Source organism: Oncorhynchus gorbuscha, linkage group LG03 (genome assembly GCF_021184085.1).
Source record: "Oncorhynchus gorbuscha isolate QuinsamMale2020 ecotype Even-year linkage group LG03, OgorEven_v1.0, whole genome shotgun sequence".
Taxonomy (NCBI): Eukaryota; Metazoa; Chordata; class Actinopteri; order Salmoniformes; family Salmonidae; genus Oncorhynchus; species Oncorhynchus gorbuscha.
In genome coordinates this window covers 83311249-83326500 of record NC_060175.1, presented here as the reverse complement: position 1 = coordinate 83326500, position 15252 = coordinate 83311249, and positions in this window count along the sequence as shown.

Sequence of the window (15252 nt, the reverse complement as noted above, 5' to 3'; positions counted from 1 at the left end):
GCTACCTATCCTCTTGTCTCTTTCTCTCACTCTCTCACACATGCACCTTTTCACTTTTCCATTCCTTGGCTCTCATCCCATTCCACATTCCTGTCTTCTTTTGGGTGTCTGCATATTAACTAAATGTGCTTGTTGGTATGGCACTATGAGCATAGAGAATGTGAACAGGGTGGATATACTGTAGATACAGGTGATTTCACTCAGGAGGCCTAGCTGTGGTTCATTCTTTTTATTTATTTATATTGGCATTCTAACCAGCTTTCTCAAGCTCACATTACCTTGCACATTAAACTCATGGACAATATATGAACAGGTCTTCTTATCACAGCTGTGAGGTGAGAGAGAAACAACCAGAAACTATACTAATTTCACCATTAAGAGTGAGACAGACAAACAATGTAGCCACTGATGAACTTTGCTGTCATTGATGTCCTGCCACTGGACTGGGTATCCTTACTGTGGACAAGCACTTGTAGGGCCAGACAAAGACTAAAGTGATACATGGCATCTGCAGTGGCAGGAAAAAGTATGTGAACCTTTTGGAATTACCTGGATTTCTGCATAAATTGGTCATCAAATTTGATCTGATCTTCATCTAAGTTGCAACAATAGACAAACAGTGTGCTTAAACTAACAACACACACATTATTGTATTTGTTCTTGTCTTAATTGAATACATAATGTTAACCCCTAGGCTAATGACTTCTCCAAAAGCTAATTGGAGTCGGGAGTCAGCTAACCTGAAGACCAATCAATGAGACGAGATTGGAGATTCAAGGCATTTCGCTATTCACAAGAAGCATTGCCTGATGTGAACCATGCCTCAAAAGAGATCTCAGAAGACCTAAGATTAAGAATTGTTGACTTGCATAAAGATGGAAAGGTTTACAAAAGTCAAAAGTATCTCTAAAAGCCTTGATGTTCATCGGTTCACGGTAAGACAAATTGTCTATAAATGGAGAAATGTCAGCAGTGTTGCTACTCTCCCTTGGAATGGCCGTCCTGCAAAGATGACTACAAGAGCACAATGCAGAATGCTCAATGAAGTTAAGAAGAATCCTAGAGTGTCAGCTAAAGACTTACAGAAATCTCTGGAACATGCAAACATCTCTGTTGAAGAGTCTATGATACATAAAACATGATAGGACACCACGGAAGAAGCCACTCCTGTCTAAAAAAAAACATTGCTGCACGTCTGAAGTTTGCAAAAATGCATTGGATGTTCCACAGCGCTACTGGAAAAAATATTCTGTGGACAGATTAAACTACAGTTGAGTTGTTTGGAAGGAAGGAACACACAACAATATGTATGGAGAATAAAAGGCACAGCACACCAACATCAAAACCTCATCCCAACTGTAAAGTATGGTGGATGGAGCATCGTGGTTTGGGGCTGCTTTACTCTCTCAGGGCCTGGACAGCTTGCTATCATCGACAAAAATAAATAATTCCCAAGTTTATCAAGACATTTTGCAGGAGAATGTAAGGCTATCTGTCTGCCAATTGAAGCTCAACAGAAGTAAATCAACAACGGAATGGCTTCAACAGAAGAAAATACACCTTCTGGAATGGCCCAGTCAGAGTCCTGACCTCAACCCAATTGAGATGCTGTGGCATGACCTCAAGAGAGCAGTTCACACCAGACATCCCAAGAATATTACTGAACTGAAACAGTTTTGTAAAGAGGAATGGTCCAAAATTCCTCCCGACCGTTGTGCAGGTCTGATCCGCAACTACAGAAAAACGTTTGGTTGAGGTTATTGCTGCCAAAGGAGGGTCAATCCTCCTTTTCCCACCCTGCACTGTGAATGTTTACACGGTATGTTCAATAAAGACACAAAAAATTATAATTGTTTGTTTGTTATTAGTTTAAGCAGACTGTGTTTGTCTATTGTTGTCACCTAGATGAAGATCAGATCAAATGTTATGATCAATTTATGCAGAAATCCAGGTCCACATACTTTTTCTTGCCACTGTATGTGTATTTGGACAGTCATTGTTGCCCTCCCAGCGACCCTATACTATCTCTGTATAGAGAGCTGTGTGCAAACACACTCTCCCATGGACCAGCTCTTGCAGAGCACACAGGGAGAGAGATCTCTAATTTATACCCAGACATCCTGCACTTAATGACAGTGTGTTGAGAGATAAATTCTAGTCCTCTGAAGAAACATACTTTGAAGAAACAAGATAACCCTCTAAGACTACATTCTAACAGAGCCTCCATCCCTCTCTCGCTGCTTAGTGTGCACTGACTGGACCCCTTTTCCCTGCGGTAAATGTACATTTCATTGTGTGGATAGATCTTGTTTAGAATACCAGGAGCGTTTTCTGGCCAATCCTTTACACAATATGCACGTAGAGACTCCAGACAGGAAGCCACACTGGGGAGGAGTGAAGAAAGTCATCAGTCCATTTCCTTGTCCTAACTCTGTGGTCTAAAGGGTGGAACTATACAAACAGAGAGGGGTGTGTGATGAAATACCTAATAACTCACAGCAGTTGAGAGTAACTGTTCTAAAGGAAGTGGAACATGTATCTGGCCCGTACGGCTGAATAAGCAAACCTGGCCAGAGAGAGTAGTTGGAGAGCCAGCCAGGGAGGGGAGAGCATTGAATCTGACCCTGACCGTGGGAGAAAAGACCCAACCGGCACATTCCTCTACAGCATACAGCACCGCTCAGTTCATCCAAAGGACAGGAAGTGTGTTTGTGTCTGTGTGTGTGTGTGTGTGTGGTTACAGTATATGTAAGGGATAGATATCTACACGTTTCCCAGTTTGCAGGTTCATTCCACAGGCCTTATAATGCGCTAATATCTAAACACATTAAAGGAGTCAGCTTCTCCCTTGTGGACAATGTTTAAGTGTTTGCCACGGCTTATTCAGTGTAATAGCAAAATCATTCTTTCACAAAAATGAAATGAGCAGTTATTAAGTATTACCTGACTTAGTACTATACATGCAGTCACATGAGACAACGCATATAGTAATTATCCATTATCCCATCAAACAATCCAGAGACTGGCCACGGGATGATGAAGTAAATGTTGACCCCCATAGCCATCAGAGAGACATCTTAAACCATGGCGAGGATGATATGATCAATTGTATACTCCCATTATGGTTGCATTTCAGCAGGCTACCTTGTGACGGTCATCAGCCAATGTGTCCTAGTGACCAGGCTTTCCTGTTGTCTGTAATACGTGTGTAATAAGTACGTTACTCACTTTTCCTTGGCCTTTGCTTGTTTGCTCATGCTAGACGGCAGTGCATTGCTCTGACTAACACATACTGGGCATCTTCGGCTAGGCCCATGGGCAACATGAAGAATGTCCTGCCACATTTCTGGCATTTGGACCAGCATGTTATGGCCAGGGGAGTTGTCCCTGGTTTATGCATTAGTTAGCCAAGTCTTGGTTGACCTTGTATCATTGACCTGATATCCCACGGGTGACCACAGTTCCACTGTGACCCACAGGAGTTGACGGTCACAGACAGTCTACACAAAGAACACTGCCAGTAGTCTGCAGGTGTCTATAACAGTAGCACTGTGGAATGGACTGTTTATGGTCATAGTGTTGTTAAAGCTGGTCCTTCGGAAACAAACTGACCTCGCACCTCCACACTATTTTTGACTTGAGAATCCATTGAAAGTATGGCATGTATGAACCAAACCCTTGGCTAAAGCAGCTAACGCGACATTATCATTTAACAAAGCAGTTAACATACGAGACGAAATGCCTTGAATAAGCAGTCAGTGGCTGATCGTATTATTTACAATAGAGGCCTAATTAGGAATCTCAAAGCACTTTAACATTTACATTTGTTTTTCTATGACAGATATGATGAGTGAGATAGATAGACTCAGTGGGAGAGGTCTATTTTGGCATTCATCTAACTGGCTGTGTGAAACCCTGACCCAGCCTCTTAGGCTGAACTCTGACCCTGCCACTGTAAATCACCCGCCTGTTTGGTTTGTTTCAAAGGGTCTGGCTTGAAAAGCAGCTGCATCCCTTTTTTAAGTTTTCACATTGCTGTGCATGTACTTTGTATTTTTTAACTGACCTGTGTCTGGTCTGGAACACCATAGAGGAGAGTTCAGCCACTTGATAAGAAATGTTTGTTAAACTGTCACGTCCAGCTGCATCCAGACAGTTGGTAGTTGAGGCATCAGAGGGAACCGCCTGGAAAAAACCTCACCGAACTCACAGAGACCACCGAACTCACAGAGACCACAGAACTCACAGAGACCACCAGAACTCACAGAGACCACAGAACTCACAGAGACCACAGAACTCACAGAGACCACAGAACTCACAGAGACCACAGAACTCACAGAGACCACAGAACTCACAGAGACCACAGAACTCACAGAGACCACAGAACTCACAGAACTCACAGAGACCACAGAACTCACAGAGACCACAGAACTCACAGAGACCACAGAACTCACAGAGAGACTCACAGACCACAGAACTCACAGAGACCACAGAACTCACAGAGACCACAGAACTCACAGAGACCACAGAACTCACAGAGACCACAGAACTCACAGAGACCACAGAACTCACAGAGACCACCGAACTCACAGAGACCACAGAACTCACAGAGACCACAGAACTCACAGAGACCACAGAACTCACAGAGACCACAGAACTCACAGAGACCACAGAACTCACAGAGACCACAGAACTCCGAACTCAGAGACCACAGAACTCACAGACCACAGAACTCACAGAGACCAGAACTCACAGAGACCACAGAACTCACAGAGACCACAGAACTCACAGAGACCACAGAACTCACAGAGACCACCGAACTCACAGAGACCACCGAACTCACAGAGACCACAGAACTCACAGAGACCACCGAACTCACAGAGACCACCGAACTCACAGAGACCACAGAACTCTAGATGACACAATACATGACAAAACTGATGGCTAGGAATGTAATGATAGTGAGTTACAAGACAAGTTAGACGTGCTAAGTACGGAGGAAGGGGGAGGCATTGGGAAATCTTCACTCACTCTAAATATCCAGCTGAAATGCTGAATATAACCATAACCCTTTATCTAAGCAGGGGTTACTGATGAATGAAGAATCCACGTTGAATTAGAAGACACTTTACTTCAAGGTAACTATGAGTCATCACTGTCTTCCTTCAGGCTAATTGACATGGAGCCTTGTTTTTGACTCATACATGTCCCCCAGGGTATCTCTAATGATGCCCTCTCTATTATGACTCACCCATGGACAAACCAATCACATTTTAACAGTATGGACAGTCTGCTGGTAATAAGGCGTCACTGTGACCCCAACCCTCCTCATGTACCCGAAACTAAATCTAATATGACCCATGGATCATATAGACTGCCAACCCTGCTGGTGGTCTCATCCCTACACACATTCACTGTCTGGCTCTCCCAGCATGCATTCTGTGGAGGCTGCCAGGGGCAGGTCTCCTCCCTGACTCACCCTGGCCTCCTTCTCTCCTCTCCCCCACCCCTAGCTGTTCTCCTCCTTCTCTCCTCTCCCACACCCCTAACTGTTCTCCTCCTTCTCTCCTCTCCCCCACCCCTAGCTGTTCTCCTCCTTCTCTCCTCTCCCCCACCCCTAGCTGTTCTCCTCCTTCTCCTCTCCCCCACCCCTAGCTGTTCTCCTCCTTCTCTCCTCTCCCCCCCCCACCCCTCCCCCAACTGTTCTCCTCCTTCTCTCCTCTCCCCCACCCCTAACTGTTCTCCTCCTTATCTCCTCTCACCCACCCCTAACTGTTCTCCTCCTTCTCTTCTCTCTCCCCCACCCCTAACTGTTCTCCTCCTTCTCTCCTCTCACCCACCCCTAGCTGTTCTCCTCCTTCTCTCCTCTCCCCCACCCCTAACTGTTCTCCTCCTTCTCTCCTCTCACCCACCCCTAGCTGTTCTCCTCCTTCTCTCCTCTCCCCCACCCCTAGCTGTTCTCCTCCTTCTCTCCTCCTTCTCCCCCACCCCTAGCTGTTCTCCTCCTTCTCTCCTCTCCCCCACCCCTAACTGTTCTCCTCCTTCTCTCTCTCTCTCCCCACCCCTAACTGTTCTCCTCCTTCTCTCCTCTCACCCACCCCTAGCTGTTCTCCTCCTTCTCTCCTCTCACCCACCCCCAGCTGTTCTCCTCCTTCTCTCCTCTCCCCCACCCCTAGCTGTTCTCCTCCTTCTCTAATAGAACGATTGGACTGACAGTGTGCAGCTGCTTAAACAACACAACGGCTGAATGTCTTGCACTTCTTGGCATTTTATTTATAACTCGTTGCACAGGGGCAGTCCTAGTGGAGAGATACAGACAGCAACAGCTGGCAAGGAACAGAGAAAAGTAGTACAGTGGGGGACCATTGGAGGGATGGAAGATATGTAATGGAAATAAGAAAAGGATGGATAATATTTAGCTGAGCTCGTGAAGCAAATGATTCATTTTCTCAAACCTGGACAGTTCTGGTGTTGGCTGTAATAGGTTATAGGGAAAGTGTAGCTCCCTCTAACAGGCTTACCGTTTTACAGTTTTTTTTATGCTTTGGTACTATTTTCACATGTACTGTATGTGGTCAAATGCAGCACAAAACTCTAAATAGATAATCAAAAAGGTTGTTTTTTTCACAACTCTAAGCACATTTTCAATTGACTAGGTACAACACACCAAATTACACAGTAATTTTTTCACCAAACCTAATCAAATTCAGATAGAAATACCATTCATATAAAGAAATAGCCTTTTACAATGTAATGCTCATACTACTTTTCATATGCTCATCTTCTCATGCTGAAAGACCCAGCCACGTTTCATCTTCAATGCCCTTGCTGATGGAAGGAGGTTTTCACTCAAAATCTCACAATACATGGCCCCATTCATTCCTTCCTTTACACGGATCAGTCGTCCTGGTCCCTTTGCAGAAAAACAGCCCCAAAGCATGATGGCACTGCAAGATTTGAGTCCCTGGCGGCGTAGTTTGTTACTGATGGTAGGGTTTGTTACTTTGGTCCCAGCCCTCTGCAGGTCATTCACTAGGTCCCCCCGTGTGGTTCTGGGATTTTTGCTCAACTTTCTTGTGATCATTTTGACCCCACGTGGAGCTCCAGATCGAGGGAGATTATCAGTGGTCTTGTATGTCTTCCATTTCCTAATAATTGCTCCCACAGTTGATTTCTTCAAACCAAGCTGCTTACCTATTGCAGATTCAGTCTTCCCAGCCTGGTGCAGGTCTACAAATTTGTTTCTGGTGTCCTTTGACAGCTCTTTGGTCTTGGCCATAGTGGAGTTTGGAGTGTGACTGTTTGAGGTTCTGGACAGGTGTCTTTTATACTGATAGCAAGTTCAAACAGGTGCCGTTAATACAGGTAACAAGTGGAGGACAGAGGAGCCTCTTAAAGAAGTTACAGGTCTGTGAGAGTTAGAAATCTTGCTTGTTTGTAGGTGGCCAAATACTTATTTTCCACAATAATTTGCAAATAAATTCATTAAAAATCCTACAATGTGATTTTTTGGATTGTCTTTCCTCATTTGTCTGTCATAGTTGAAGTGTACCTATGATGAAAATTACAGGCCTCTCTCATCTTTTTAAGTGGGAGAACATTCACTATTGGTGGCTGACTAAATACTTTTTTGCCCCACTGTACATATGAGACGAGCAATGCAATATATGTAAACATTATTAAAGTGTCATTATTAAAGTGACTAGTGGTCCATTTATTAAAGTGGCTAATGATTCCAATTCTGCATGTAGGCATCAGCTTCTCTGTGCTAGTGATGGCTGTTTAACAGTCTGATGGCCTTGAGATAGAAGCTGTTTTTTAGTCTCTCGGTCCCAGCTTTGATGCACCTGTACTGACCTCGCCTTCTGGATGATAGCGGGGTGAACAGGCAGTGGCTCGGGTGGTTGTTGTCCTTGATGATCTTTATGGCCTTACTGTGACATCGGGTGGTGTAGGTTTCCTGGAAGGCAGGCAGTTTTCCCCTTGGTGATGTGTTGTGCAGGCCGCACCACCCTCTGGAGAGCCCTGCGGTTGTGGGCGGTGCAGTTGCTGTACCAGCGGGTGATACCGCCCGACAGGATGCTATCAATTGTACATCTTCAGCCTCCTGAGGTTGAAGAGGCGCTGTTGCGCCTCCTTCACCACACTATCTGTGTGGGTAGACCATTTCAGTTTGTCTGTGATGTGTACGCCGAGGAACTTAAAACTTTCCACCTTCACCACTGCTGTCCCATCAATGTGGATACGGGGGGGGGGGGCTGTCTCGTCGTTCTTGGTAATCATGCCTGCTACTGTTGTGTCATCTGCAAACTTGATGATTGAGTTGGAGGTGAACATGGCCAGGCAGTCATGGGTGAACAGGGAGTACAGGAGGGGGCTGAGCACATATCCTTGTGGGGATCCATTTTTGAGGGACAGCGAAGTGGAGATGTTTTTTCCTACCTTCACCACCTGGGTGCGACCCGTCAGGAAGTCCAGGACCCAATTGCACAGGGCAGGGTTGAGACCCAAGTCCTCAAGCTTAATGATGAGCTTGGAGGGTACTATGGTGTTGAATGCTGAGCTATAGTCAATGAATAGCATTCTTAAATAGGTATTCCTCTTGTCCAGATGGGATAGGGCAGTGTACAGTGTGATGGTGATTGCATCGTATGTGGACCTATTTGGGCAGTAATCAAATTGAAGTGGGTCTAGGGCAGGCCTGGGCAATTATTTTCCATGGAGGACCACATTAGAAAATATTTTTGCCACTGCGGGCCAGAATAATTACAGGATTATACATCATGTATATGACTGTGTTGACAGATATATCTACAGTAATCAAGTCCAGATATGCTACAATTTTTTGTGTTGTTGTTTTAAACATGCACAGAAATAAACTACATCCATGTTCTCCTTTTGGTAGGTATTTTCATTATTAATAATAATATAATAAAACATTTGCAATGACTTACAGTCATGTGTGCATACATTCTACGTATGGGTGGTCCCGGGGGGAAAAAGTTACAAGCGTGCTCTACCAACATGCAATTCAGCAGTGTGCATTCAGCACCAGCACCAGCACCATGGACAGAACTCTTGTTAACGGGTATTCACAAAAACACAAGAAAGAGAAAGAGCTCAACATCACAGATAAATTACTCAATCAGTGTGAGAAGTGAAGTCTCTGATGGGCATTGACTATAGCTGTGAAGTCAGTATAGTTTCTGACGTCGCTATGCGAAGGATTGCTGAGAGGCAGTAAGAGTTGAGAGCTGAGAGTCAGTAAGAGTTGATCTGTGCCTTGACTTTTTATATTTCATCACTGAAAATGTCTGTTCATACATAGGTTGACCCAAACAGTACAAATACACGTATCTTCTGAGCATGACTCCTAATCTTTGGAGAGTTTTGTTCATTGATGCATAGAACCTCGTCAGTGTCACGTTCTGACCTTTATTTCCTTTCTTTTGTATTTATTTAGTATGGTCAGGGTGTGAGTTGGGTGGGCAGTCTATGTTTGTTTTTCTAGGTTTTGGGTATTTCTATGTTTTGGCCTAGTATGGTTCTCAATCAGAGGCAGGTGTCATTAGTTGTCTCTGATTGAGAATCATACTTAGGTAGCCTGGGTTTCACTGTGTGTTTGTGGGTGATTGTTCCTGTCTCTGTGCACCAGATAGGACTGTTTAGGTTTTCGCACATTTATTGTTTTGTTAGTTATTTCATGTCTAGTTCCTTTATTAAAGAACATGAATAACCACCATGCTACGTTTTGGTCCGATTCTCCTTCACCACAGGAAAACCCTTACAGTCAGTGACATTGTTTTGAATAGTTCTCCAATCACTGCATCAGACTGAAGATTGATAAGTTTGAGTTGCAGGTCAGTGGGAGCGTTATCCACATTGAAGGTGAAAGGAGAGGAAATCAACAGCATGTCATTTTCCAACACTTTGAACTCCTCAAAATGACAAGAAAACTTACTGTTCAAAGCATGCAGCAGCGATGTACTGTATACTTCTCCCTCTAGTCATCTGACAGGGAACAGACTTGTAGTGTCGGAAGGTGGGTGAGATTGTTGGCTTCTACTTGGCAGGTCAGGAGGATTCCTTTTCCCTTGAAAGCTTTGACAAGGCTGTACATCTGATGTGCAAAAGGGCCAAAAAACTACTTTCCTTTATTTATTGTTGTTGTTGAAAAACACATTTTTGCGCAATTTCTAGCTAGCTATTATTTGTAAGTGAGATGTGTGTGTCAGCCTGTCAGTCACTGTCTGTCCTCTTGCAGTTGTTAATTATATGTGCCTTCAAAATAAATGTCCCACAAGCGGTGGGAGTTAAATTATTATACAAAGGCTAGTATTCATTGGGCTTTTAATTGAATAACAAATACATTTTTCAAAACTTTACTATCGCAAATGTGATCTGAGCATGATTCCCCGGGCCGTATTGAATCAGGACGCGGGCCGCATACGGCCTAGTGACAGGTAAGGTGGAGGTGATATGATCCTTGACTAGTCTCTCAAAGCACTTCATGATGACAGAAGTGAGTGCTACGGGGCGATAGTAATTTAGTTCAGTTACCTTTGCATTCTTGGGTACGGCTGGCTTCCGGGTTGGATGCGCGCTGTGTTAAGAAGCGGTGCGGCTTGGTTGGGTTGTGTATCATAGGACGCATGACTTTCAACCGTCATCTCTCCCGAGCCCGTACGGGAGTTGTAGCGATGAGACAAGATAGTAGCTACTAAACAATTGGATACCAATTGGGGAGAAAAAGGGGTCAAAAAAAAAGAAAAAAAGAGCTAAATAGAAAAGATATCATTGGCTCCCGAGTGGCGCAGCGGTCTATGGTTCTGCATTTCAGTGCTTTAGGCGCCACTACAGATCTGGGTTTGATCCTGAGCTGTGTCGCAGGCTTGTGTCCGGGAGACCCATGAGACAGCACATAACTGTCCCAGTGTCGTCCAGGTTAGGGAAGAGTTTGGCCGGCCGGGATGTCCTTGTCCCAATGCACTCTAGCGACTCCTGTTGCGGGCCGGTTGTATGCACGCTGACTCGGTCGCCAGTTGTGTGGTGTTTCCTCCAACACATTGGAGCGGCTGACTTCTGGGTTAAACGACCAGTGTGTCAAGAAGCAGTGCTGTTTGGCAGGGTTGTGTTTTGGAGGATGCGTGTCTCTCAACCTTCGCCTCTCTTGAGTCCATACGGGTGTTGCAGCAATGGGACAAGACTGTAACTACCAAATGGGGCAAAAAAGGGATAAAAACATACACCCTTAGAAAATATATTATTGTGTTTTGGTGATTAAACTAATGTTCTCATTACATTTCACAATAAACGTACACTACCGTTCAAAAGTTTGGGGTCACTTAGAAACGTCCTTGTTTTTGAAAGAAAAGCACATTTTTTGTCCATTAAAATAACATAAAATTGATCGGAAATACAGTGTAGACATTGTTAATGTTGTAAATGACTATTGTAGCTGGAAACGGCTGATTTTTAAATGGAAAAACTCCCTAGAAAGGCTAAAACCTAGGAAGAAACCTAGATAGGAACCAGACTATAAGGGGTGGCCAGTCCTCTTCTGGCTGTGCCGGGTGGAGATTATAACAGAACATGGCCAAAATGTTCATAAATGACCAGCATGGTCAAATAATAATAATAGTAGTTGTCGAGGGTGCAGCAAGTCAGCACCTCAGGAGTAGATGTCAGTTGGCTTTTCATAGCCGATCATTAAGAGTATCTCTACCACTCCTGCTGTCTCTAGAGAGTTGAAAACAGTAGGTAGCACATCCGGTGAACAGGTCAGGATTCCATAACCGCAGGCAGAACAGTTGAAACTGGAGCAGCAGCACAGCCTGGTGGACTGGGGACAGCAAGGAGTCATCATGCCAGGTAGTCCTGAGGCATGGTCCTAGGGCTCAGGTCCTCCGAGAGAAAGAGAGAATTAAAGAGAGCATACTTAAATTCACACAGGATACCGGATAAGACAGGAGAAGTACTCCAGATATAAAAAACTGATCCTAGCCCCCTGACACATAAACTACTGCAGCATAAATACTGGAGGCTGAGACAGGAGGGGTCAGGAGACATTGTGGCCCCATCCGATGATACCCTCGGACAGGGCCAAACAGGAAGGATATAACCCCACCCACTTAGCCAAAGCACAGCCCCCACACCACTAGAGGGATATCTTCAACCACCAATTTACTATCCTGAGACAAGGCCGAGTATAGCCCACAAAGATCTCCGCCATGGCACAACCCAAGGGGGGTGCGCCAACCCAGACAGGAAGATCATGTCAGTGACTCAACCCACTCAAGTGACGCACCCCTCATAGGGACGGCATGAAAGAGCACCAGTAAGCCAGTGACTCAGCCCCTGTAATAGGGTTAGAGGCAGAGAATCCCAGTGGAGAGAGGAGAACCGGCCAGGCAGAGACAGCAAGGGCGGTTCGTTGCTCCAGAGCCTTTCCGTTCACCTTCACACTCCTGGTCCAGACTACACTCAATCATATGACCCACTGAAGAGATGAGTCTTCAGTAAAGACTTAAAGGTTGAGATCGAGTCTGCGACTCTCACATTGGTAAGGCAGACCATTCCATAAAAATAGAGCTCTATAGGAGAAAGCCCTGCCTCCAGCTGTTTGCTTAGAAATTCTAGGGACAGTTAGGAGGCCTGCGACTTGTGAACGTAGCGTACGTGTAGGTATGTACAGCAGGACCAAATCAGAAAGATAGGTAGGAGCAAGTCTATGTAATGCTTTGTAGGTTAGCAGTAAAACCTTGAAATCAGCCCTTGCCTTAACAGGAAGCCAGTGTAGGGAGGCTAGTTCTGGAGTAATATGATAATTTTTTGGTTCTAGTCAGGATTCTAGTAGCCGTATTTAGCACTAACTGAAGTTTATTTAGTGCTTTATTCAGATAGCCGGAAAGTAGAGCATTGCAGTAGTCTGACCTAGAAGTAACAAAAGCATGGATACATTTTTCTGCATCATTATTGGACAGAAAGTTTCTGAATTTTGCAATCTTACATAGATGGAAAAAAGTTGTCCTTGAAACAGTCTTGATACTGTATGTTTGTCAAAAGAGAGATCAGGGTCCAGAGTACAGCCGAGGTCCTTCACAGTTTTATTTGAGACGACAGTACAACCATCAAGATTAATTGTCAGATTCAACAGAAGATCTCTTTGTTTCGTGGGACCTAGAACAAGCATCTCTGTTTTGTCCGAGTTTAAAAGTAGAACGTTTGCAGCCATCCACTTCCTTATGCCTGAAACACATGCTTCTAGCGAGGGCAATTTTTGGGCTTCACCAGGTTTCATTGAAATGTACAGCTGTGTGTCATCCGCATAGCAGTGAAAGTTAACATGATGTTTTCGAATGACATCCTCAAGAGGTAAAATATATAGTGAAAACAATAGTGGTCCTAAAACGGAACCTTGAGGAACACCGAAATTTACAGTTGATTTGTCAGAGGACAAACCATTCACAGAGACAAACTGATACCTTAATAGATAACAGATCCAGTCTACCTCAAAGCAGTTGCCTTGGATCTGGCTTTTTCTCTAATGTGGGTGGAGAACCATGTGCTGGTCAAGGAGGAGGTCAAGGAGGAGGTGGCACAAAGAGTGAAAGGTAAATATTATTGAGTTTAATGTAACTTTTTCTCATAATTTAATCCAATTGACTGCAACAATAATACCTGTTTAGTTTAATCCACTGCATCACCAATACTCTAATACCATCCTTTTTATTTCTGCTATGCTTTTACATGTTTTGCCAGAACTGATTCTGCAAGATGCTACAGGGACTGAGCAAGCTGTGCCTCTTGTTGACGAGGAGGAGTGAGAGGACCATAGTCTTGGACAAGAAGAAGGGCTGTTTGCAGCATGCTGTAAGAGACAGAAGAAAGCTGTTGGGACCTCTCCAGCACTACAGCTAAGTCACAACCTTGACATATGTGAAGGACAGAATGCCCTCTTGTTCTGGGCAATGAACAGGAAGGCTCTTCCTTCACTGTCCCGAGTGGCCATCATCAGGGTCATGGCAGTGCCTCCAGTGTTCCAGTGGAGCATGTCTGCAGCCATGGTGGCATCATACTGTGGCCTCATCATGCACAATGCACGATGAGTGACAGACTTTTATCGAATTTGGTATTTTGCAAATGCAATGCATCATAGGACCCTGAGACAAGGGACAAATGAAACTGTTTATGCATTACACACACACAAACATGTAGTTTCCATGTTCAGGTTTTATCTTCCGTCTTTGGGATCTGTATTTTTCTCTCAGACATTCATTGTTCAAATTTTAGGCCTCAGTTCAGTGTCAGTTGTTTAGATGTACCTTTAAATGAATGATTGTAACTTTATGGCAGGGTTGTTTTAGGTGTCTAAAGTATATCTGGAGAGAGAGAGAGAGAGAGGGAGAGAGCACTACAATATTTTGTTTTTGTTGTCATATTGATGTCTTTCTCATGGCTACCCATGTATTTCCATGAAAATATAACATTTATTTGGAAAGTAATAAATATATATATTTTTAAAAGCATTCATGATTTGCGTAAATTTAATATACTATTACTCTTTTTAAATATGAAATGGTATTACATTTGGTGAAGAGCACATTATGACTTGTTTAGTACTTGAAACTCAACGTTTAGGACTGGAGACTTGACTTGATACTTGACGTTCTTGACTTGAGACTTGACTCGGACTTGCCTGTCTCCAAATGGGACTTGACTTGAGACTTGAGTGACAAGACTTGAGACTTATTTGTGACTTGTAAAACAATGACTTGGTCCCACCTCTGCTAAATACCAACACCAACAAAAAAATCAGGGAAAGTCTTCAAAGTTGACTTCAGTAACTGATCGAGCCAACATGTAGTAGTAGTAGCAGCAGCAGTTAGTAGTAGTAGCAGCAGCAGCAGCAGTTAGTAGTAGCATCAGCAGTTAGTAGTAGCAGCAGCAGTTAGTAGTAGTAGTAGTAGTAGTAGCAGCAGCAGTTAGTAGTAGCACATCAATCTAAAAAACACATTTACTATTATGTGGTAGTGCTCAGCACGGTTTCCTTAGCCTGGAGCTGTCAGAGCAGCACCAGTGTCAAAATGAACACCAGACCTCATCTCCTTACATAACGAAGAGTGTGTGGGAATCATTTAATTACCAAAGAACTTGCAGGCTGTAATGAGATATTTCATATTCAAAGAAAGTCCTATTTCTTACAGTGAAATCCCACCTGACCATGTACATAACAGTGTGTGTACTTTATTT